The sequence below is a fragment of the Lissotriton vulgaris genome, chromosome 3_1 (assembly GCF_964263255.1).
Source record: "Lissotriton vulgaris chromosome 3_1, aLisVul1.2, whole genome shotgun sequence".
Taxonomy (NCBI): domain Eukaryota; kingdom Metazoa; phylum Chordata; class Amphibia; order Caudata; family Salamandridae; genus Lissotriton; species Lissotriton vulgaris.
In genome coordinates, this window is record NC_141689.1 from 1,676,229,920 (window position 1) to 1,676,256,795 (window position 26,876).

The following is a 26,876-nucleotide window of genomic DNA, read 5'->3' on the forward strand; positions in this document are numbered from 1 at the left end:
ATTTGTGCAAAACCATTCAATATTTGAACGTTATTGCCAACCATGATGGAGCACTGGTCGGATATACAAAGTGGACTGTGCCCTGTCTCCTCTTTTATTTACACTCAAAATACATTTTTACAAAAAATGTCTGAGATGGTAAAGTTCAACGGGTCAAGGCAGCTGGAGGTGTGCAAGGAGGAGGCGTAGTTGTCAGGGAGCCACTAGATAAAGTCGAGGTGAAGATTCCTTTGTTTCAGACTTGTTCTCTTTTTTGGAATTCAAAAATGTCCAAGAGGATGAACCTACAGGTGGTAGCCGATGAGAGAGGCTAGATGCTCCTTCTACTAAGTCATGCCAACCAGTGATGCACCAGTTGGCAAAAAAATTCTAAATCCTACGTTTTGGATTTGGGCTATTTGGGCATCTTAGCACCACTTCCAAGGGTCTAGAACTAGAGGGGCACTACTTGGAGGTCCAGGACTCACTCAGTCCAGGTGCGGTTTCAAGATAGTTAGGGGCATTTCTGTCCCTGAGGCCCTGATCAGAAGGCCAGTCAACTAGGCCGTGGAGTTACTCTGGAAGTCCTGGGTTCAAGGAGAAGTGCAGGGCTCAAAAAGGAGTGGGGCTTCCAATCGACCACAATTGTGGTTCTTCCACTTCATGAAGATGTGGGGAAAGTGTGGGGCTTCAAATGGTAGTGCATCAGCTGGCTCAGTTGATGGAAAGGTTTGACCTTCAGGTCTGCCTGGCTTTAGGCAGATCCCTGAGGGCCCAGGGAAGGGATCAGGCAGAGGAAGAGTCCTTCTTGGTTCAGCCCAACAGTCTTCTGAAGTTCACAGAGTCCACTGATACAGGCAGTCCTCTGAGAGTCCTTGTACAGGTCCAGAAAGTGAACAGACTAGTGGGTCTGAGGGCCTTTATTTTGCCTGGTGCCCCATTTGAAGTAGGAGAAGCTTCTGGAGGTTTCCCCTTTCAGAAGTGTTTTGAAGTTCCTGCCTCCCTGTCGTTATCCCAGTCTGTCTGCATGCAATGTGAAGTTATTTTTGTGAGGGCAGGGCACAGTCCCTTGAAGTGCAAGTGGAACTGTGAACACCTCAGCCCCCACATCCTGCCTGAGATGGCCCATCCAGGCACAGCTACTCCGTATATTGTGTGGCTGTTTGGAAGGAATATACAAAAGCCAGCTACACCGAGTGTTGAGCCGCAGGCAAAAAATGGTTAGAAAAGGAAAATGTAAACTTTCTAAAAGTAAAATGACAAAGAAACACACAGTACCAAATCCATGATCTCTTAAAATTTTCTCTGCATGAATAGTTTTCTCCAGCTATCGTTTCAGCTGGGCTATATATATGATGGTCTTTACTCAATTGTCTTTCATATTTTTGATATGTCTTATTGTTTGAAAGTACCTCACTGGCTAAAGAGCCATTTTTTTTTATTGTATACACAAAATTGATTCTATGTATGAGAACATTTTTGACATTACTATTTGTTTGTAGATGCCCCTGAAGAAGGGTGATTCAGACACCCAAAATGCATTGGGATTCAAGTTATTCATGCCTGATCTGTGGTACTATTTGAACAATCATGAACTTTTGCTGACAGCTAAATTGTGAATAAACAAAAATACAAAACACCACGCAGTGACTGTTCCATGCAAATATTTTGGCGCAATCAGGATCAGTTCAACTGTTGCTTTTTGAGTAAAAGTTGTGTAAACTAGTTGAAATAGCGTATTATATATGTGAGACACTCAGCTGAGTGCTATAAGTAGTGCACGTTCTATCTAAGACTTTTTGTCCTAGTTTTTCTTTTCCACTTACTAAAAATGGCATTTTTAGAATTGTGATTTAAAATCACACTTTAAAATTGGAGAGGATTGTAAATTACAATTCCTAAGACACAGAAAATGACTTCCCTACCTGCTTCCAATCAAAAGTTATCATGTATTACAAGTAATAGGGTTACCCACAGTTATTCTATGAGAGAGGTGGGCCTCAAAGTAGTAAAAAAGATAATTATGAGTTTTTCACTACTAAGACATGCAAAATGTATTTGTAAATGTTCATTTTTTTTATTCCAATGCACCCTATCCTATCACCTGTCTATGGCCTACTATAGGAGAGACTTATATGTAATAAAAAGTGAGACTAAGATATGGTAAAGGGGTTATTTGCCAGTTTAATTCTGCCAACAGTCTATAATGGCAGGCCTGGGACATATTTTAAGGGACTACATAAGTGGGTGGCATAATAGGTGCTGCAGGCACACTAGTAGCCTTTAATTTACTAGTCTTGAGTATATGGTTTACCACTGTACTACAGACTTCTAAGTAATTTAAATATGCCAATCAGATGTAAGCCAACTTTACCATGTCTTTGGGAGTGAGAGCAAGCACTTTAGCACTAGCTAGCAGTGGTAAAACGCACAGAGTCCTAAGGCAAAATCTAAAAAAAAATAAAACAGAAAAATAGGGGTGGCGAAGGCTAAACGTTTGGGGGAAGACCTCTCTAAGACTGACAGGTCTAACATTAGTCATTTAAAAAATTACAAAATAATGTTTTCATACATGAAAAACATTTTTTTTAATGTCACCTGAAGAAGTGGTCTATCATCCCTATTGGTGAGATCTATGCTTTCGAGCTCACAAATGGAAACGGTTACTTGAAGATTTTGTTGTTTTTGTATATAATCTTCAGCATTTTTCCTAGCAGAATGGATATGTCATATGAAACAGCGCATGACTTTTCACTAAGTTTACAGAGGTTGTTCATCTACTGTACAGCAAGCACACATACTTTGTAATTTATGAATTATCAATGATTGCTATCTTTTTTTCTTTACCACCCAATCCAGTGGCCAACGTATGGAACTAGTGTTCCTCTTCTTTGTTACTTGGATCTAAGTCTTAGAGCACATGTACAATCTAGGGAGGATAGGATTAGCTTATGTTTGCATGTTATTACATTGAGATAAATCAGGCTCTGACCTAGAATCAGAAGTCTATGCTTATGAGTTGATGCATTTCAACTAAAGGAATACCCTCTGCATGGAGGTTTGATATCACCTTGAGATGATGTAAAAGTTCTAGTAACAGCAAAGGAATAATCATCCATTTTTATGAGGGTTTGAACTGACTTAATGCCATTCTGCCTGTGTATCCATTTGAAAATAAGAAAATTAAGTAAAATATTTTGCAATGGTAATTGATAGCTTACCCATATTCCCATTTTCTAATGGGTTGCTAATTATAATCAATTTATGATATAAGAAATTCAAACAATTGTTCATTCAGTGTTTCAAAAGTATGGCCATCACTACAGAGAGTTCACATAATGGCACACAGGTTATTCTTACTGTGCAAATCTTGTACAACTTTTCTTTCTTTTGACTTGTTGAGTTGTGGTGTTTGTTTAGTTATCTAACTTTTTCTACATTGTAAAATGTGGAATTTTCTGAATAGTTAAGTATTGTAATTTTGAAAATTTGCTTGGTGTTCACTATTTTAAATAAAGTTAATGATAAGGCTGTGAGGGATATCTTACTGTGAACATGCATTTGTAACTCCAGAACCAAATAGGGGACTGAGAGAGAAAGCTTAGAGAGTCATTTAGTGTCTGACGGACTGTGGAACCAGCCATTAATCAGTGGGGCTTCCAATCTGCCACAATTGTGGTTCTCCCACTTTTTGGAAATGTGGACCAAGTGTAGGGTGTCCACTGGCTGCACACCAGCTGACTCAGTTGATGGAAAGATTTGACATTCAAGTCTGCCTGCCTTTGGACTGCAAAGCATGGTGGTCCTAGACAATGAAATTCCTCAATGCTCTGCTGTTAATGAAGAAAACTCTGTGCACATCAGGCCACTAATTTTGTGTTTGGAAATCAAACAGGAGTTTTAAGTGGGACTAAGCTAATGTGCCTCTGAGCTTGCAGTGGAGTGACTAGTGTTAAGGCTCCACCAAAGGCTTAGAGACACCTGATAGGCAGGCAGGGACCTCTAAATCTGTCGGGTGGTCCTATATCAAAACATCAGAGGCCAAACTGACTAGGCCAGCTGGCAGGCCACCCTCCATGGTCTAAATGACTCTCTTACTCTCTAGTTTGAATACAGTATAATGCTACATTCGCAGTTGTAGACCTGATCTACACAATATTTTGTGTGAACCTAAGTGTACTGAGGTGTGCAAAAAGAACTCTTATGTATTGGATTTGCATATAGGCAAAATTAAATCAGTGCAAAGCTCACTTGTAATGGGGAAAATCCTCCATGCAGGGACTTTTTACTATGATAAGTTGATGATAGGAGCAGGAGAAGGACATTTTTGGACTTGGCCCTCTTTGCAGGGTCACCCCAGAACTTTTTACCTTCCTCTTGGTATTTTGTCTGACCTGGTGTTGGTGGTTTTAGGACTCTAGGCACTTTATCACTGCTGTCCAGTGTAAAGCGCATGTGCCTTCTATGAGAAACCTGGTAAGATTGGGCTACACCTGTTTGGTGTATTTAATTTTCTGTATTAGTCCCTTGTAAAGTGATATCTCATATACCCAGGACCAGTAAATTAAATGCTACTGGTTGGCTTGCAGCACTGCTTGCGTCACCAACCAAAGTAGCCTTTCAAACATGTCTCAGGCCTCTGCCATTGCAGGGTCTGCACGTGCAATTTGCTGCTGCTGTGACGTGGCACCTAAAGTGGGTGCCACATGTGTGACTCCCCTTTTACTACATATCAGTCACCCCTAAGGTAGGCCCTAGCTAGCCCTATGGGCAAGGTGCGGTGTAGGTAAAAGGTAGTGCATGTGCCTTAACTGTGTGACATGTCCTGGTTGTGACAAACAGCCATTTTGCCCTCTCATAGGAATGCATTCGGGATTACCTGATATGTGTTTCAGTGGTAATTCTTGACATGAGAGGAATAGTGTGATCAATTTTGGTATGTTTGCAATAGTGGTAATGAATGCTGCGTAATGGTGTTCGCAGATTTATTATCTCTATTTTAGAAATGCCACTTTTAGAAGTAGGCATTTCTGTGTGCTATGTGTCTTTGTGCCTGCCTGATGTGTATTGCATGTCTGGCTCTGGATGACAGGGGCTGGGGAGGTGCAGTGGCTCCATAGAAGCTGGGTGAGTCAGTGCTAGGCTGAATAGGCCGATCTGCATTTGGAGTAGTGGGAGGAGTAGCACCTGACCCTGAATAGGACTGTGCCTGCCATCCACAATGCTGGCTCCGCTACCCTATGGTGTATTTGGGGTCAAAGCCTAAACTGACAAAGGAGGTTCTTCTGCCCTGTAAAGATGTTTTAAGTGCCTCCCAGAATTGGTTCGGACTGGGCTCAGGCCTGTGCCAGGGAGGGAGAACAAAGACACTGACTGTGACCCCATGAGGAGGTGCTGTCGTGCTTACTTGAAGAGAAGACTGCTGGGTGCTAGGAGGAACCGTTACAAAGGACTTACCCTCTGCTGGAGTGCCTCTGTGAGCTGGCCTGCCTGGGCCCAGCTCTGCCCTGTGTAACTTCGGACTGGGGAGAGCACTGCTCCTGGGATTAAAAACCTCTTTGTGCTGGCCTGCCTGTGCCTGGTGGTGGGTAGCCTCAGGAGTCCCCCAGGGCTGAGTGGTTTGACCCAGGGAAGTCAGGAGCAGCATGGAGAGGTCTTTGACATTCCTGTGCTCTGTGTGTCCGAACCCCTCACGAGGGCACCTGCTGGAGTACTGCTATTATAGAGGCAGAGATAGCAATTGCGCTTTGACAAGAGCGCCGGGTCACCTCCTACTGTAGCGGTGTGGAGGAGTGGGCCCGCTGCAGTGGAGCACGTGGAACGCCTCACATTACTTTTTTTGGTGCCCGAGATATTTGCACATCTGCCGGAAGCCAGGCAGCTGTTGCCTGGTTGTGGGCGGGGCCCGGCAGTGGGAGGGAGCTGTGATGTGCACCGTGACACAGAAGGGCAGAAAGCGAGGCAGAAGCGAAGCCTGGTTGTGGGTGGGCCATCTTCCAGGCATAAATCCACCGGAGACTTTGCTCCCTGTCCTGCAAGGCGCTGTGGCATTTGACCTCTGTGGGGAGAATCGAGTTAACGGAGACCTCGCTCCATGTGCGGCCGGTCATCTTTTTACTGTTGGTGTTGATTGAGGTGGGAGGGTGAGTGTGGAACCCCTGACCTTCCTCCCCTAGTCAGTAGGTGCCCGTGGGACCGGGGGCAGTTGCTTTGGGGAAATGGTGTTCCCTCCCCTACCTTAGGGGAACATTGCCGACTCTGTGGGTGACCAGACGGAGAGAAAGCCTCTACAGAGGTCCCGGTCTGGCTGATCATGCTCACAGCACCAGAGAGATTCTCCAGGACAGGAGGCAGGGTGGGTTGCACCCCCGCCCCTTTGCTCATTAGATTATGTCCTTGAACAGGGTGAGACCTCAACGGAGGCCCCTGGGGATGAGAGATGCCATCTTTTAGATGATCCGCGGGCATGTGGGCCAAGAGCTTATACCTAGGACGCCAGGTACCTTAAAAGACAGAGCAGGTGGTGCGCTGATCATGGTGCCCAGTCGTGATGTGTACATTGCTGCAAGTGTGATACTAGGGTGCACTGCTGCTGATGAGGGTTAGGCCTAAGGTGGGCCTCATGGAATTATGATGTTCATGTCTAAGGCATTCATGCTAAGTGCAATGTTACCGTTAGTTACTGGTGTCTACACTAATGGTAAATTATGATGGTTCTGACAGTACCCCGAGTGGCCCTGTAACGTGTATAATCCCTGTAAAGTCATACCAAGTGCTAGGTGGCACAGTGTATATATGTGATTTCGTTCTAATGTGTTTTATGAGTAACACAAAGGCTATTTTTGATATAACCTTGTTTGGAGTTTCTTTTGTGGTGTGCCTAGTGTGTCACTGCTGTGTGTGTGTGTGTGTGTGTTGCGCAAAAGCTTTACTCATTGCCTCTGGGATAAGCCTGACTGCTCTGCCAAGCTACCAAATGGGTGCGCATGGGTTATCTTCAGCGGGAAACTCCCTTGCTCTGACTAGAGTGGTGGTTTCTTCCTGGCTTAGGCTCATGCCCTAGCCAAACAGAAATCCCATTTCTAACATAAGTACTTTTGGTTCAAACGCAAAGAGCAGTGAATATCCAAAAACATTTAAAATTGTGGGTGCTGACAGATATTTTCATGCACTTACCCCACCCAGAAAAATTCCCTAAAGTACTTCTTTTAAAAGTATGAGGCAGTGCTTTCACATGGGTGAAAAAGGACTGATGCACCACCATAATCCTTTGGGGTGGGTCACAAGGTGTTTGCATGCTAGAACAAATATTTTTCCTGTGGAGTAAGCCACATACAAATCAAACAACTTTCCAAGGACTTACTTGTCACAACCTATTCTGGGTAGCTCCAGCGGAGAAGGATTTATATACGTTCAATAACCTCTTCATGTGAAGAATAACTTCAGTTTAATTTTAAGAGACAAACGCACCAATATTGGGAATTTTCATTGGTTTTATGTTAAGCCTGAGCATAAACCCAAACTATGACTCGCCGCGTACATTTCACTTCCAGTTATCTAGAAACCACACGCTCCAGTAATATGTCAATAAGTGAGTAAAGATTGACACAAAAAGTGTGATTTCAGTAAACTGAAAGTATAAAATCAAAGTTAAATACCCCCGTCAAGTTACTGATACATCGTGAAATTCTACATAAATTCTAAATAAATTGCATAACATAGCATGGCGTCAAAGCATTCAGCATTGCACCTTGATTTTAAAACAGGAAACATGGTCGACAGAAGTATTTCAAATTAATAGTTTTAAAACTATTTTTTCTAAAGCAATATCGTCTAAGGTTGGGAGAGCGAGTGGAGGCCTAGCAGTATTAATATCGGTGTCCTCTCCCCTGACCTTAAAGACAATGCATACAAATTCACAGTACTTCCAGCTTCTACTCTTTAGTGTCAAAGGAAAGCAGAACATCATATTTATTAACTTCTACAATAACATTTTTGATAATACAAGACACAGGATAATTATAACAATGGAGGCAGAGCTGGACAATTTTCTGAAGGGATTGGGGGGGGCGAGTATATATTAATTTGAGCTGGTGATTTTAAAAGTGAATTATGTAAATTTATTATAGGAGACCAATGTGGCTATGAAGATGAATTTGGTGCCCGTTCTCCTCACTTCCCACATAATTCTGACAGTGAAACAATTAATTATGTTATGCATAAACTTGATTTAGACATCATGGAGCTGGGTGCTTATGAGGGAGTACATATTAATCATACATATGAGGGGGCTAGGTCATCGTCATGTATTGATCCATTTTTAATATCAAGGAATTGCAGCTTTCTTGTTCATAAATGTTTTATACAGCCTAGTCTGTTTAGTCACCATCACCCCCTCTTGTTAATATTGAACTCTAACTTATATTATAGAGCAAAGGCATGTCTCTCTGCAATTGAATCATAACACAAGGCGAAAATGGGATCTCTATTAAGTGGACAGGCATTGACCCCACAGTTTGTATGGAGAATGTAGTCCAAAAAAAGAATCGCCATATAAAAACATGCCTGGACCAACTCTCCAGTAATATTAATACTGTTACTGCCTTCCAAAATATTTCTGATGAAATTTCTAAGGATTTCAAAATTAAAAACAAGAAAAATAGGGATAACGGCCCACAATGGTTTACCCAACAATGTTCCAGATTAAATAGGGTTCTGAAGGAAGAATTAAAAGCTAATCCTAGGAATAGAGAAAAAATGTGCATCCTTCGGAAAATCTATAAGCAAGTCTTAAATTTGAGAAAGACTGAAATCAGGGAGAATGAGTGGGATAGTTTGATCCAAGCAGCTGAGGCTAATAATTCTTTCCTTTTTTGGCAAACTATAGACCAACCTTTGTTTAAAGATATTGCGTCTGCAAACGTTGATACATCAGTGACGTCAGAAGGATGGTTAACCCACTTTGAGTGTATTTTTAACCCTTCACAATAGGCCACTGAAAGATGAAAGCCTTTATATTACTTTATTAAATATTCCTAAAATAGAATCTATTATTGTAGAAGAGATAAAAACTGCCCTAAAGAACAGTGCAAGCAGGAAGGCTGCAGGACCGGATGGGGTCCACATTGATATTTTTAAGTGTAGTGCTGATTTTTGGTTTCCTATTTTAGTTAATTCTAGCTTCATATTAATGGTATTGACCTTTTATTACAGAATCTGATAGCTGATGCCCCCTATTGTTGGTAAATGTGTAATCCCAGTTTTATTATATGCAGATGATGCATACCAAATATCTAGGACTGCAAACTGTCTCCAACTTCTGATAGATAACTTTTCAAACTTCATGACCGAAAAAGATCTAAAAATAAATTCGAGTAAAACACTAGACATGACGTGTGGAAAAAGGAAAGCAAAGAGTAGAACCCACTATGTTGGGGGAATACCTATTGAAAGGACATCCACATTTTCTTACCTGGGGTTACTTTTTAAAAGCAAAGGATTATGGACTACACATATTAATCATGTAAATTAACATTTTTGAGGCTATCTTCAAATTCTCCCATAAAATAGGTAATAAGCCGACACGTGAAATTTAAAAATTATATGGTAATAAGTGCAACACAGGAGTTTGTTATGGTGAAGCCCTATGGGGCATGGCAGATATCTCCCCATTACATACCCTTGAAAATACATTTCTACAAAGGGTATTATCGGTTCCAAACTCAAAAGCTACTTATATGGTCCATAAGTACACAGATGTACCATACCTTAGTGATCTGATTAGTATGGCCGCCCTCACATTGTGGCATCAAATTTGGATTAAACCAAATGGACCACTGTAGGACCATACCATGGTTACATTATGGCAGTCAGTGTACACTGACTACCATAAGGCTACAAGACTGTACAAAAAGCATCGGACATGTAATTGTTGGTTAAAACACTCAGGGGATTTATGCACTTTCAGCATGCAAGTGGAGGCGAGGTCCAGCATTCACTTAGAGGAAATGCACCAATTCCTTGTTTTCTAGTTCAGTGTGTGGATGGGAGTGGTTGGAAGTCAAGTGGCAAGCAGGAACCTTGTATACAAATTGAACAACATACCTGTGTACTGTGGGTGTTACTTCAAAAGTTTCCAATAAAGTGAGACCCATGTGCTCTGTTGGTAAGAGTGTGTACTTTGTAGAATGTTAGGTACGCTGATCTGTAGTCCTTTGTATAGCACAAAATATATTTAAAATGTTGACAGTGTATATTACTATCCAACTAACCCACTGATTAACCTTGAGTGACTAAAGAAGGAGTTCAAGCCACCTGAAAGGCATTATAAATTAAGTTGAGGGGGAGGGCACTTGCAGAGGTTTGTTAGTGGGACATAAAATCACTGATCCATTTTATCCTTGAATGCAACTTGGGGCGTGTGGGCTAAATGAGGATATCTGAAACAAAAACAATTCCCCTTTGAGCTATGTTACATGAAATAAAAACCTTTGACCTACTAATTGTATGTATCTCTGCAGCAGACACACAAATCATCTGAACTATCTATTCATTCAGTCAAGTGTGTGGCCCAAGATTACAAACAGGTCTTTCAAGCAACCCTGGCCATTTTACCACTGCCATACCTGCAACACATCTCTGCATTGGGCACATGAACCTTAAAATTAATTCTACTTGCCATCCACTGATTAAGACTGCTTACAGCCTGATTCATGAAAATCGGATTCTGCGATTCTCAATTAGCGATTAACTGCGAATCGCAATTGAGAAATCGCAGAACGGTATTCATGATGTTTTGCGATAAAAAAAACGATTCGCATGCGGCCGCAAAAGCCGTTTGCGATTATCGATAATCGCAGAAAAATCGCTATTTCCGGCTACATCCGTGTCGGATTTGCGATATCGCAAATAGCGATATCGCTAATTGCGAGATCGCAAAAAGCAAGATCGCAAAATCGCGAGATCGGGAAAACGGGAAGCCGCATTTCGAGCACAGTGATGACATCACAACCAGGAAGCAGCCAGTTCCCACCCCCATTCACCACAGTGAGGCAGACCTTGAGTCAGCAACTGGGAGAGCTCCTGCAATCCACCTTGGATTACTACTTACAAACTACACTGCAGCTATGTCTGAGGAGGCAGTACCTGGGCCCAGCAACACCACAGGGCGGAAGAGAAAGCTTAAGTTCTCCGAACAGGAGTTGGAGCACTTAATTGAAGGGGTGGTGGACAACCACTCCAAACTGTTCGGGAAGGACTCAAGGAGGGTGCCCGAGCAGGAGAAACGCAGGATCTGCAGGATCTGAATGGGCATAGCGTCCGCGGTGAACTCCGTGGGTGTGGCCGACAGGTCACTGGATGAACTTAAAAAACGTTGGTATGACCTCCGAGGTCGTGCCAAAGAGAAGGTAGCTGAGAGGCTTGGAGAGTCCCTGGGCACTGGAGGGGGAGGACCTACAGTCCCTCCAAACACCCACTTGGAGGATCGAGTTGAAGACACGCTGGAGGCTGAGGTGTGCATCAGAGTGACCCTTCTGGACTCATCCCGCCCCACCCAAGACATCCAAGGTAAGTGGCATGCGACTGCGACCCTGTCCCCTATGAATGGCCATGACCATATAGCCTCCCATAATGTTCCATAGTCATGCCATCGGTGCACATCAGGTAATGCCCTAAAGCATTGTGGCCACAATGTAGAAGTACCCCAATGCAGCCCGACAGGTTCCAAAGTACGCGAAGCCATAGGCAGTCAGGGAATGTCACCCAGCATGCATGTAGCAACTGCACGTGTGACAGATACATGGAACTAATGAACGTCCACTTCCCCTCACAGGTGGCGCAGACAGCAGCGACAGCGAGAGGCTGCAAATAGATGAGGAAGCACAGGATGAGGAGGAGGTGCCATCACATACACAGCCTCCTGCGTCTGGCGCAGCAACAACTCCTGCTGCCAGGTCCACCACCAGTGTGCCTCCAGCCCCTGCCGCAGCAACAACTCCTGCTGCCAGGTCCACCACCAGTGTGCCTCCAGCCCCTGCCGCAGCGACAACTCCCGCAGCCAGGCCCACTACCAGTGTGCCCCCAGCCTCTGCCACACCAGCAACGCCTACCGTGACACCACCAGCAGCTGGTGCTTCAACATCAGGTCCCGCGACAGCGGGAACACAGCGGCCACCCACTGTGTCAGGCCAGCAGAGCAGGCGTGGCAGGTCTCGCCTGCAGACCAATGCACCTATCACCAGGAGGGGGAATGGACAGCGGCTGGCGAGAATGAGTGCGGAACGACGCATACTCCATATTCATCAGCTGCAGGCACGCCGGCAAGGTGCCATACAGCTTCAGCTATACAACATTGGCCGCAATGTGGCCGGTGTAGGGGACCGGATGGACCGCATGACGGCAGCCATGGCAGGTGTGGGGGAGGGAATGGCCCGCACGACTGCAGCCATGGAGGCCAACACTGCTGCAATGACATCGCAGCGCAACGCAGCCCGCCGCCGCCACCGTCAGCTACTGACCCGGCTGACGGCCTACACCCGGTCCAATTATGTCATAGGCAATGTCACCTCGCAGCTATTGTGCCGGTCCCTTGCGCAGCAGCAGCAGCTCATCCAGTGCTGCGAGGATGTGGCCAGGGTACTCGAGCACCTGACCACTGCCGTGACAGCACTTCACCCTGCTCTACCTGCCACTGTTGGGGGTGATGATGCCAGTGAGGGGACATCGAGTGTGAGCAGCCACTCTGCCTCACACGTAGGGGCACTCAGACGCAGCACCAGGCCCACTGCAGGAACACGTGCCTTGGATGAGGATGAGCCGCAGAGGCGCTTGGGTGGTTCGCGCCGGAGGCGCACATGACTTAATAAGACTTGTACAGGCACAGGCTGAGCATAAGCCTGCCCTGTGTATTGGACACAGCAGTATGCAGTAATACTGTTAGCAATGGCAAGATTGAAACTGGTACCATTATTGTGAATCAAACAATAATATTTAATTTAGCATCACACATTGGCGTTGTGTCATTATTACATTTTGCATGCAATTGTGATTTGTGGGGTGAGGGTAGAGGGTGCACTAGAAACTGTTCAGTGTGATGTGGTTGCGACGTCTGTGGCCTTCAGCTGGGTTCTCCCCGCGTGCATGGCACGCATGTGCAGGTGGCCGGTCGTCCCCTTACGATTCACTGCCAGAGATGTCGACAGGTATCCGGCGCTTGGTAGCAATGTTGTGTAGGATAGCACACACAGCCACAATGCGGCAGCACACATCAGGACTGTAGCACATGGCCCCACCTGTCTTGTGAAGTATGCGGAATCTGCTCTTCAGTAGGCCAAAAGTTCTCTCTATGCAATTCCTTGTGCGTATGTGTGATACGTTGTAACGCCGTTGCTGTGGTGTAGCAGGGTTGAGGTATGGGGTGAGGAGGTATTCACGCAGGGCGTAGCCACTGTCACCTAAATGAGAGGAGCAGAGGGTGAGTGCCTGTGCAGCGCAGCTACTTAATCGCAATATGACATTGTGGGCAAAGTGTACTTACCAAGTAGGTGTCCTTTCCCAAAGTCTCCCCTGACCAGTCGTGTGTGGAGGCCGCTGTGCCGGAATATGAATGAGTCATGTGTACTCCCCGGGTACTGTGCCACTATGTCCGTGATGTATGTCTTTGCATTGCAGACCATCTGGATGTTGAGGGAGTGGTAGGACTTGCGATTGCGGTACATGTACTCCGTTGCAGCAGGTGGGCAAATGTGGACGTGGGTACAGTCAATGCATCCTATCACGTGTGGGAAACGGGCGACATTGTAGAATTGTAGCTTGGTCTCATCCAATTCCTGTTGGCTGGTGGGAAATTTGATGTGGTGGTGTAGCTGGGTCAGCATTGCGTCAAGGAAACTACGTAGGCAGCAGGACATGATGGGCTGGGATATCCCCCCAGCTACCGCGACTATCCCCTGGAAGCTCCCAGAGGCCAGGAGGTGCAGGCTACACAATACCTGGACATGTGTTGGGACGGCATTGGTCCGCCTTGTTGGGTGCTGCATCAGGGGGTCAAGGCCTGTATTAGCTTGATAATCATAGCCCCATTCAGCCGGTACTTTGCGTATATTTGCTCTCTGGTTTGGCCCAGCAGGGTGACCCGCTGGCGGAATATCCAGTCCTGGATTCTGCGTCTCCTCCTTGCTGCTCGCTGTAGCCTTCGCCGCCTGACCACCATGTACATTCTTGGCAATGTGAGACTCCTTCTGCCGATGCTGCTTCTCCTTAAGTGTGTTTGGTCAGGCCTGCACCAGTTACTGATTGACTGAAGGTGTAGGGTAGGCAAAACGAAGGCAGAACGATACTGCCGAAATGCATTGGAATTCATGTGAAATATATGGAAAACGTTTTTTTGCGTAAAATAATTTCATGATAAATAAAAGAAACACACAAGAAAAATGGATTAACTATCTTTATTTTGACCTCAAATGAACTCAATTACTTGAATAACAGAAAATTCAGAGCTGTGTCAGCACAATTCGGTGCCCGGAGGGACAACTATACCGAGTTAGGTGCAGTTGCTACTAAAGGTCGTATTCAATATCTCTCCAGACGGGGAGAGAGCTCCGGTGGCACGAAAACTACCTTTACCTTTCAGTCGAAATAGCTGTGCTCTACCCTACACCTTCAGTATATTTCTCTACCCGCCGCCCAGGATAGAAGCACGCACTTTAAGCTATTACAGCATTATATAAGCATGCAATACGAAGAAATTACAGCCTCCACTGACAGGAGGGCAGAAACATTTGCTTATGCTACAGATGCAAGTGAAAAAATCTATTCATTAATCCAACCATCAAGCAAAGAACCAGTTTACTCCAAAAACAAAGAACAACAATTAAGACACTTACTATATTTAACCCGCAAGGAGATCAACCAGAGAATGCATGCATCCACTATGATTAAATACCATAAAGCTCAAAGAATACCCAGAGGCCTCAGGATAGCTCTCAAACCCAGCCTATGTAAAAACTCCAAAACTTTCACGGAAAAATGGTTCGCAATTCTGAATAAATGCAGCCTAGACCTCATCCTACTAATTATAGAAGAATTGGCATTAATATTGGAGGAACTCACTCACGAAATAGAACAAACAAAAACAGAAATATCCAAGCTATGCACACCAGAAGAACTAACAGCAACCTTAGAGGACATCAACACTCAACTAATAAAGCACACTCAAGAAATCAATGAGCGAAAGTTACGCAAGTATAAACGTGACACGTTGGACTACAAATTACAAGAAGTCTATACATGGGCTGAAGTGTATGCAAGAAAACGACAATCCAAAGGATATACTTCCCACACCGACACATCCTCCACGGACAGCGAAAGAATCCCTCCGAAAAAGAATATTCCTCAAAAAACCACACAAACTCAAGATCAAGCTTCAACATCATCAACGGTTCCTTTTTTAGAGGAAGGCCGGATAGAGACAGAAGACTCCGGAGGGGACGCAGAAAGAGAAACAGGATTGAACCAACCACAAACACGGTCCACACTAACCAAAAAAGAGAAGAGGAAGCAACAACAAGCCAGCAAAGCCTAGTGTTGAACATATCGGATTATAACTTCAGCAAAACCCAAATAGCGACTCTCCAAAAAGGATTGTCCTTTGTTCCAACAGCTCACACAAATACTCTAGAGTTGGAAGTTTATTCAAACTCACCAGAAAACTTCGCCTCAGACATTTTTTTGAGAACATTGTGGAAAAACAACCCATAATGGAAACGGATGAACTAAAGGGATTAAAAGTTAAAAGCACATACATGCCTCCTACCACCACAAAACCATCGACTTATATGAACAACTATGCAGTAAGGACTTAAAACAATTGAATACCAAACAAAAACCACACAAAATGAATACTTCCAAGAAAGAATTTGGAATTCTGAAATCTATAGCTGAGAACCAAAACATCATATGCCAAAAGGCGGATAAAGGAGGTGCTACTGTTATTCTCAACAAAACCTACTATCAAGACACCATGAATGAACATCTCAGTGACATAAACTTATACATGGAGATTGGAAGTAACCCAACCACAGAAATCAAAAGAATTTTGTTGAACATAGTTCAGAAAGCCTATGACCAGGGAACCATCACGGATAAAACACTCAAATATCTCACCCAAGAACATCAGAAAACCCCATCCATTTACCTAGTACCCAAAGTACATAAAGACTTATTAAAACCACCATGCAGACCTATCGTGTCCACCAAGAATAGCATCCATGAACCAATAGGGAAATACTTGGACAGATATCTTCAACCTCTGGTGTTGAAAACCAGATCATATTTGAAAGACACCACAGATTTTCTGATCAAATTATCCAATATACGACCGGAGGAAAACATGTTAATGGCCACCATAGATGTAAAAGCACTTTACACATCAATACCGCACCAACAAGGTCTGGAAGCCATTGAAAGCGCCCTTCTGAGAAGCGAATATTCGCAAGATCTACAACTTTTCCTTTTAGAACTTATGCAGTTTACACTGCATAACAGCTACTTTGAATACGACAAAAAATGGTTCATGCAACAAAGTGGAACGTCGATGGGGAATTGCGCCGCCCCGGCGTACGCAAATCTGTTCATGGCAGCATTCGAAGAAACGCATGTGTTTCAAGACACAATCTGGAACAACAACATAGTCATGTATGTACGATTTATAGACGATATCTTTTTGATATGGAAAGGTTCTCTGAACATACTTCAACAGCAAATACAAAACATGGACAGGCAAATCGATCAAATTAGATTCACATGGAACATCCAAGAAGCCAAAATCGAATATCTTGATGTAGAAATAACGAAAGAAACAGAGGAATTTGCAACAAACCTATTTCGTAAACAAACAGATAGGAATAATTTATTGCAATATAACAGTCACCATCCTCCTACCCTTAAGCAACACCTCCCATACTCTCAGATGCTACGGGTGAAGAGAGTGGTCTCAGAAGCTTCAAAATGCGAAGAACAAATGAAAGAAATGACACAACGATTCCTCGCAAGGGGATACCCTTTAGATATCACTCAAACAGCAGCAATACGAGCTCAGCAGAAATCCAGACAAGACTTATTAGTCCGTAAAACATCCACATTTACCAATCGCATAACATGCGTCAGTAAATTCTCCACAGTCAGCAATCAATTTAAACAAATCATCAAGAAGCATTGGCCAATGCTCACAATGGAACCAGACTTTAAAGGAATTTTTTCAGAAGAGCCAATCTTTGCACATACTCGTGCAAAAAATTTAGCAGATTTCTTAAAACCACATGAAAAACAACCGATTGCAAAATCATTTCGGGGCACCGTCCCGTGTTACAACTGCAACACATGTAACAACATAATTAAAGGAGCAAGTATAACACACCCACAAAGGGGATACCCCATACCTTTAAAAGTGAACGCTACATGCGATTCAAGCAATCTGATTTACATGATCAAATGTCCTTGTGGAGACGTGTACGTAGGACACACCGAACGAAAACTTAAAGTCCGCATAAATGAACACAAGAGCACCATCAGACTCAAAACTCAGAAAACCAGTGTAGCAGAACACTTCACACAAAAGCAACATAACGCCAGTCAACTAAGAGTATGTGTACTTGAAATACTGCCCAAATTGGAAGGATCCATGAATAAAACCAGACTGTTAAAACAGGAGAATTACTGGATTTACAACCTGGGCAGTCTGAAGCCCGGGGGACTCAATGAAAGAACAGAATTTTTGTGTTATTTATGAACGTTTGAATGAGTAATACAGTGTTATATATCTTCACAGTAGAGGTAACTGTTGAGCACATTCATAGCCTGCAAGCGTATAAGCGGCACATTGTACATAGTGGAACCGAGCTCTGGTGTAGATCTCTCTAAAGCTGAAACGTTAATAAAGCTAGGGCATTCAAACCAGCATTGGTAAAAAAACTCGAATTAGAGTGAGCATATTAGAGCGCAGGCGCCAGGAGCGTAATACCGGAAGTAACTTCAAGCAGTCCGTAGAGGAATGGCGCGAGCAACTGAAACGCCGTGAAAGTGAGTAAACTAAGATCCCAGGCGACTAAGCGCGTAAAACTTTCAGCATTCGAGCTTTTCTTATGCTGTTTAGCAGTGGGTTATTGACGGAGCAGACATTTCTGTACGGGGTGATAAAACACCGCCAGCGCGTAATGCGAGGCATTCGTCAATACATTGTAACCAAGCGCCGCACAGACGGCAAAACGTAACAGCCGGTTAAACTAGTTACTTTATAACACAGAGCTAGCAATACCCGCCATCAATGCGCTAAACACCGTTTTGAACAGAATGTATTATACTAGAATGATCCCTATAACGTTAAGACGAACCCATACAAATTCATAAAAGTAGCCTGAGCATTCAGTGAATAACACATTGTTAGTTAATTAGAAATGTTTAGTTTAAACAAACAGAATATTAGATTAAAACTGTGTTTTTTCATTTTAATTTGTAGATTTACTATTTCCCTGATGAAGGCAGAACGATACTGCCGAAATGCATTGGAATTCATGTGAAATATATGGAAAACGTTTTTTTGCGTAAAATAATTTCATGATAAATAAAAGAAACACACAAGAAAAATGGATTAACTATCTTTATTTTGACCTCAAATTAACTCAATTACTTGAATAACAGAAAATTCAGAGCTGTGTCAGCACAATTCGGTGCCCGGAGGGACAACTATACCGAGTTAGGTGCAGTTGCTACTAAAGGCCAGTTACTGATTGGCCAACGGGTTTAAAATTTTTTTTTACTATGGGTATGATGGTTACCACCTGCTTTGGGTTGTCCTTAAATTGCGCCTCGCAAAATGCGATTTTGGTTTTTTTCGCTATTTGCGATTTTTCATGAATACCGATTGCGAGTAATGTGCGATTTCGCAATTATGTTCGCAGGATCCGTGAATTCTCGCTATTTCCGATTCGCAAATGGTCTCCTGCCGGTATTCTGCGAACATTCTTGCGAATTCGCAAATCTGTGTTTGCGAATTCGCAATTTTCATGGTGAATTCCGATTATGGGAATTGCGCCCGCGATAGCATTTTCGCAGCTATTGCGAGCGCAATTTTGCTTCATGAATCAGGCTGTAAGTCTTTCGGGTGAGAGTTGGTGTAAATGATGCACAGAGGCATTGGCGGCTGGTGACATTTGAAAGTGGTGAGGCGTAAAAGTTCATGATGAATGCCCTATGGCAAGCAAGCGTAGTGATTTATCAAGCAAGCATAGTGAGTGAGCCTGACTGTCATTACAAGAGTTCCAGGGATTCTCCCCTGGGCACATTTTGTAAAGCGTGTGGGCAAATGGTGCATTTTCAAGTACATTTTAGAAAGCAAGAAGAGTCATAAAGCAATTTTGAAACTGTAGTTATGAAATCAATAAAAATATTTCCTATGATAATGTCGCTGGTAACTGCTTATTCTGTATAATCAGAGAACTGCTATGCTAACTCACAGGCCTGTTTACGAGAACACAGTGCATGCTTTCTTTTTCAAATTGCCATTAGTGAGGCACAGGGTTGGAAAGCACTGGAGAGGGAAGGTTAGGGCTCTGGAGCTGGCATGATACTGGCAGCAGTGCTTCCCTGTGCCTCACCCACACCAAGGTCAATTTTACCATCCTGTTTCGAACCTCACTAAACATAAACAACACAAAACAGCACAATCCTGCCTGGGTCAGTACTTGGTACAGTGCATACATAAATAAACTGAAAACCGAACATTCACACAAAAAGATAGACAAAAGCATAACTGGCTTGCTTGCTGCTGACCCGTGTTGTCTTAATCATGTGCACACTTTCTTTCCTGACCTGAGGTTCGCTCCAAATAAATTAAATGAGCGATTGTCATGAAATTAGAACTCCGAAATGGTGAGCAGGAGGTAGAACTGGCCTGTACCTGCCTTCAAGGTTCCAGTTTCTTCCCCAGTACCTACCTTTACACGTGACCCATCCTGCCCTGTCTACGGAGATGCAGGCTTCCGGTCGAAGTTCCCTTTACTGACGGCGGTCACACTCATAGCAGCTGAGCTGATCTAACACAGCCTATAAGTCAGTAAATTAGGCCCGGGGTTCCTTTAATCCCAGCATGGGATTCCAAGCTTTCAATGAAGCACATTTAGTATCAGCAATAAATAGATAGGGTTTTCATTCGGGCCCGGGGGCTATTGATGAGCAATGATTGGTTAAGGCCACACGGTGCTGGGGATATGAGTCTGCCAGTGCCCAGGATGGTGACACCGCCCACCGCGAGCTGTTGAGTGATGAGCAAAATCAATAAATAAACCAAATAGCCCTCCTTTGAAGATGGAAACGTATTTATGGGCAGCATTTAATTTCAGAAGAAGGTACTTTTAAATATAGAGTTGCATTGAATATTATACATTTCAGTTTGCTATACAAGTTGCAGTCCATGGGAGCACTTTTTATTTGAGGTGCAACAAATAAATAAACCAAATAGCTCTTCTTTGAAGAAGCAAAAGTGTTTACGGGCAGCATTTAATTTTAGAAAAAAGAGGTGTGTTAGTCTGTCTACCCCCTGTGAGGATGATTGCCTTAGATCACGTTGCTTTGATTTCCTCTTTGAAAAATATCTTGCACCCCACATACTCTTCTGGCTTCTGTGCGGCACAAACCCATTCAGACTACCTCTCTTGGGCCAGCACTAGGCCTGCTGTGCAAAGCACTGAACCACGCGCTGATGGTAAATGCCACAAGACGCTGCTGTTGTCTCAAACCATGAAGTGCTACTGTCCAACAAACTGAGCAAAGCACTGTTGTCCCCAAAAACTAAACACTTCTGTCCAACACCATTTGCTATACACTGGTGTCTGATTCCAAAACCATAAATCAAGCGCTGCTCGCCAACATCATGAACAAATTCTGTCCAATTACCACAAACCGCTAACACCATGAATAAGGTGACCATAATTTGAGAACCAAAAACAGTGAAGTAGACATAGAAATAGGGTTAGCCGTTAGTGATATTCTACACATACGAGAAGCCCGCTCAGAGGTTGTGCTGCAGAGATCAGAGGAGACTGCAGCAAAGTACACCGGACCAAGTCGCTATACACACATGTAATACATACTATCTTAAAATGTTGCTGAGAGTATTTTATACTTTTAAAATGTCAGTCAGACTGAACGTTCTTTCTGCAGCTTCTATATTGTTCTAAGGCTAATCACTTACTGGTGCTTTGTGCGACATCGTATTATTCATGATGTTCGTACACAGGAGAACACAGAAGGTGTCAGGGCACACATTATCAGTTCTTTTTATATAATTACATTACTTGGTTCTACAGTGATGGTTCCAGCTCCAGGGGAAAAAAAACGCTGCTCTTTGAGGCACGATCGCTGCAACGCTGCTGGGTGGGGTTAGTGACTCCATGCCACACGTGATTGGAGATGGTGGGGGTGTGACTTCCCTGATTGACATGCAGCCTCGGAACTTCAGGGATGAAGCCTGAAACGCCCAAGGCTGACTGTAGGAGCGTCTTCATTTGGGGAGGCCCTTTACCACTGGAAGTCAGGGCTTTGATGAGCTGATGACCTCACAGGCCCTAGGGCAGAGGGATCATTGGTCCAGCAAAATAGCTAAAGAAGCTGGCGCAAGTGCACTGGTGATTAAAATGTGCCTGGCTGACACGGAGCTGTGACTGCTGCCTGACGCACACTCCGTGTGAGGATCACTTCAATAGATATCCCACCAGGCAGTATTGGCATCTGTTTTACAGTAACTACGCCCTAAGGAAAGAACCACCACTGCACAGAGGGATTCTCACTCATCAGTCCCTTGTGGTCTGCCAGTCATCACTGTTGTGTCGGGTGATGGGGGGCAGGATGGCCCTAGGGAGATCTCTCTGGGACCTACACTCAGGGGCATCTAATCCTGACTAGGCCTAACACGTGGCCCTAGAATAAACTCAGCCAGACACTGGGAATAAAGTTGCTTGCTCGGTCGGCGCGTCTCTATCTGAACGCCCTCGCACATGCTCGACCTCTTTTTATTATAGGGCGGTCACATGACCAACATGTCCGTCCCTCGGGACATCGGGGGCGGACCTTCAGGAACATAACATTCCTCCTAAAATAAGGAAAAACCAAAAACAACTGCAAACATTCAAACATATCTTAACCATAATCTTTGTCTTAGTAACATCAGGACCGAGGCCTTCAGAGTCTTTCAAATGCTAGAGCATTCAGTTCAAACATTACGTGCATATATGTAAATGGGAACAGTCTTACGTAAAGTAATCTCTCAGCCAGCCGGAGGGGGTGGGATTGTCACGTAGCTGGCGTTGGGACCCCCGATGAGTCATCAGTTCTGTTCCAACCTCCACTTCGTGTCTTGGCGCCTCATGTCGGCCCCCTCCGGATCTGGGGCCTCATCCAGGGCCTCCGTGTCACCGCCCACTTCTTCGCTAGAAACCTGATGCTCGTCACGTGGCCTGACCTCGGGCTGAGATGTTGATTCACCAGCCGGCAACGTAGTTGCAGTTTCGGTTTGTCCGCCGCCTTGCTGGCGCCTTGGCTCGCTGCTTGAAGGGTGATAGAGTTTGAAGTGAGACACATTGCGAGTCACCCTGTCTCGTCCTCGAGTGGCTGTGATGCGGGTGCCCTTCACACCACTGACTCGCCATGGTCGTTTCTCGTAATTGAGTTTGAATTTGCCACCAGTTGCACGATTCCTGATGAGCACCAGGTCGCCTCTTTTGAAGTGGGGGGCCACAGCCCGGCGTTTCTTGCTGATCTTGTCACATGCCGAACTTCTTTTCTTCTCCACTGTGTGTTCATCTATCATTTCAGGTGCCCACTGGGGGTGATGGGGAATGGAGTCAGTTATTACCCTTCCTAGGAGGAGGTGTGCGGGAGCTACCCCAGTTGTGGAGTGCGGGGTCTGTCTGTAACTTCGGAGGAACGTGAAAATGGCCATTTCCACTGACTGTCCCTTGTCATGCGCAATGCGGATGACCTTGTTTAAAGTCCTCATGAACCTCTCGGCCTCCCCGTTGGCTTGAGGCCACCTCGGTGTGATGCGCCTGTGACGCGTTCCCAGAGACGAGAGATATTCCGCAAAGTCTTGACCCTGGAATGGCCGTCCATTGTCCGTTCTGAGTTCCCTCATGGCTCCATGGGTGGCAACGATTTTTTCTATCTTGGGGATCACACAGTCTGCACTGGTGCCGGTGACAATTTCGACCTCAGGATATTTAGAGTGGTCGTCTATCATTACCAGCGTGTGTCTTCCATCCGGAAGGCTACCAAAATCCATGCTGACCCTTTCCCAGGGACCTCGGGGCCTGGGTTCCACAATGATGGGGGCTTCACGGGGGCTGTCGCCCGTGGTTTGGCAGGCCGTGCATGTTCGCACCACATTCTCCACCATGTCGTCCATGAGCGGGAACCACACCTTTGTCCGCAGCCGGGCCTTCATCTTGACCATCCCCTGGTGCCCCACGTGTGCCAGTTGAACTACTCGTCCTGTCAAAGCCGTCGGGATCACCAGGCGATGCCCTCGCAGAAGGCACCCCGCCGCGTCTTCATTCAGTTCAGCCCTCACGTGGTACAGACTGTCCATGATTTTCTGGGGCTCTGGTGTGAGTACTTTCCAGCTCTCCTTGGCTTTCTGCCAGTTGGCCGTTCGGAGTAGATCCTTGGCCCGCTGTATGCAGGCATCCTGAGCCGTGACGCTCACAACCTCTTCCAGGGATATGGGGCGCGGGCATGATCTGGCCACGACCCATTGAACATAGGCCTCCGTCTCTTCTGCTTCCTCCATCTCCTCCGGGGTAGCCGGCCTGGGGTGTCGTGACAGGTAGTCCGCAGGATTCCTTGCCCCTGGCTGGTACTCGATGGCGCAGTTATATTCTTGCAGTTGCAAGATCCACTTTTCAATTCTAGGGGGTGGCTTGGAGGAGGTACCTGAAAACAGAGACAGCAGCGGCTTGTGGTCCGTCACTACTGTGAAAGGCTTGCCATATACGTACAAATGGAAGTGCCGGCATCCCCAATGTATTGCAATGGCCTCCTTTTCGATTTGGGAATACCTTTGTTCTGTGTCCGTGAGGGACCGGCTGGCAAAAGCAACAGGGGCCCAGTCTATCTCGTCTCGGGCTCTCTGCATTAGAACAGCCCCCAATCCCGCCGGTCCGGCGTCTACCGCAATGAGAGTGGAATGTCTGGGGTCAAAAAATGCCAATGTGGTGTTGCTGGACAGCGCACTCTTGATGTTTTGAAATGCCCTTTCCTGCTCAGGTCCCCAGTTCCATGGTGTGGAATCTTTGGTTAGTTCACGCAGAGGGAGGGTCAGGTTGGCCAAGTCTCTTATGAAGCGACCACAGTAATTTACCATCCCGAGAAAGCTTCGGACTTCCTGGACAGTGGTAGGCGGGGGTGCGTCCTTGATGTCCTTGACCTTGTCGGGATCAGGGTTGACGCCATCGGCTGAGAACACGTATCCGAAGAACCCTAGTTTGGTCTGAAGAAATTCGCACTTGTCTCGGTGCAGAGTGAGTCCAGCGCTGCGGAGCCTGCGGAACACCTGCGCCAAGCGTTGGTTGTGTTCGGGGATTGTTCTTGCATGCACCATGATGTCATCACTGACATTGATTACCCCCGGTATGCCAGTAATGAGTTCTTGGATAACATTTTGGAACACCTCGGCAGCGCTAGATATCCCAAAGCTCAACCTGGTGTACCTGCGCAGTCCGATGTGGGTGGAGAACGTCGTAATGTTCCAGGATTCTTTGTCCAGTACGAGTTGATGGTACCCCGCCCGGAGATCCAACTTGGAGAACCACCTGGCCCCGGCCATCTCTCCGATCAGGTCGTCGATCGTGGGGGTGATATGTCGTTCCCTTTTGATGGCCGCATTGGGGAGGCGCATGTCCACGCAGATCCGGACCGCCCCAGGCTGTTTTGGTTTCCTTGTGACCACGATGGGTGATACCCAGGGGGTAGGTCCGGACACTTTCTCAATGATACCCGCTGCTTCCAGCTTCTGTAGTTCTTCCTCGACCAGTGGCCTCAAATGGAACGCAACCCGCCGGTGTCGCAGGGCCACCGGTTGAACAGTGGGGTCCACATGCAGGTGTATTTCCCGACCCTTGAAACAACCAATCTCTTCAAACAGGTCAGAAAAGTCTGCAATCAGTCGTTGCACCGATTCCTCATGCACCCCAAACGCAAAAGAGACCACTCCCAAGTCTTCAGCCGTCCGACAACTCAGGAGCATGCCTTGACCTTCTTCCGACACGAAGATGTTGGCTCGCGTGATCTTGTCTCCGTGCCGGACCGCTGCTTTAAACTTTCCCCGAATGCGGAGGGGAACGTCCTGACCGTAGGCAAAAACGGTGATCGGAGTGGAGCGGAGGCTGGGAGGAGTAGCCATGTCTCCGTAGAGGGATGCACTCATGAGATTTATCGAGGCGCCCGTGTCCACTGTTGCCATGATGTCCTGATCAGCCACTTGTATCGCGCACTGTGGTAGTGTCCTGGTGCGTCTGGTGGCCGTGCCGATCATGTGCACCTTGTGTACGGATCGCTCCTCCTCGTCGTCGTCCATATCACTGTTGCTGGGTCCTCCTTCCGCACCTTCGGGCTCCGCCACCGTATGTATTGTCTGGCGGGGCTTGCTGAACTTTTTGGACCGGCACACTTTTTCAAAGTGATTCATTTTTCCGCAACCGGAGCATATTTTGCCCCGTGCTGGGCATTCTGGCGCCGGGTGTCTCGGGCCTCCACAGTAACCACATGACTGCGCCGAAGCTCCGCCCTGCGGAGTTGTTGTTCGCTTCGCCCATTTGGGCTGTGGGCGGACTTGTAGTCTGTTCACCGGTTCCACTTTCATGTTGGCCTGTAAAGCTGCTTCCATGTGGGCTGCCCTGGCCTTGGACAGCTCCTTTGTGCGGCCCAGCGTGAGAATGTCTGGGAGGGGTTTCCCCGACTCCTCCAGTATTCTCTCGCGTAGTTTAGCAGAGGCGCATCCCTGTATTATCTGGCCTCTGATCTCTTCCGTGACATCCTGAAATCCACACGTTAGTGCCAGCTTCTTTAGCCGGGAGTGGTAAGCGTCCAGCGATTCATCTGGCAATTGCCGCGCTTGTCTGAAAATGAATCGTTCATAGTCTTGGTTGGCCATTGGTTCGAAGTGCGCGTTGAGAGCATTTATTAGTGTGTGGTGGGTTTTGGGAGTTGCCTCCGTAAGGGTGCGGGCAATGGAGTGAATGTCCTTGCCACCAAGATGGAGAATCATGGCACGCTTCTGTTCCTTATGGACCTTGGTGGCCTCGAAGAATATGAAGAGCCTGTCCACCCATTCCTTCCACTTCGGTGCGAGAGTGGAGGGCGCACCCTCCACCACAAACGGTTCAATGGGCGGAATGTTAGCCATCGCTTTCGATGCCCAGGAGGATGTCCGTGGGCAGCCGGGAGATGATCCGGCGGCGACCGGAGTGCCTGGCCAGGCGTACCTTGGTGCGGTTCACACCCGTGCAGCCCAGCGCGGTGCGGCACTAGGCGTGGAGGGTCCACGGAGGGAGCACCTCGCGCGACCAATCAGACTCCTGTGCGCCGCAGGAAGATGTAAGCCAGCGCCGCTCACCTGATGAGAGCCAGGGATCAGGGTTTTTTTCCACCAGGCAAGCAGAGCGGGGGGGTGTGTGGTGGCAAGGCACGAGCACCGCAGACACGTGGGAGTGCCTGCAGCCGCCTCACCCCAAGAGGGACACACACCCGCACCCCGAGCGAGGGATCGACAACCACCCTCGTCGCCAATTGTTGTGTTGGGTGATGGGGGGCAGGATGGCCCTAGGGAGATCTCTCTGGGACCTACACTC

General features: G+C 46.1%; 1 protein-coding gene across 1 annotated transcript in view; it reads left to right on the forward strand.

Moving 5' to 3' along the window:
• The window catches only part of LOC147728336 (cystine/glutamate transporter-like), a 723,773-nt gene that overhangs the window by 208,593 nt on the left and 488,304 nt on the right, over positions 1 to 26,876 (forward strand). The window lies entirely within an intron of this gene.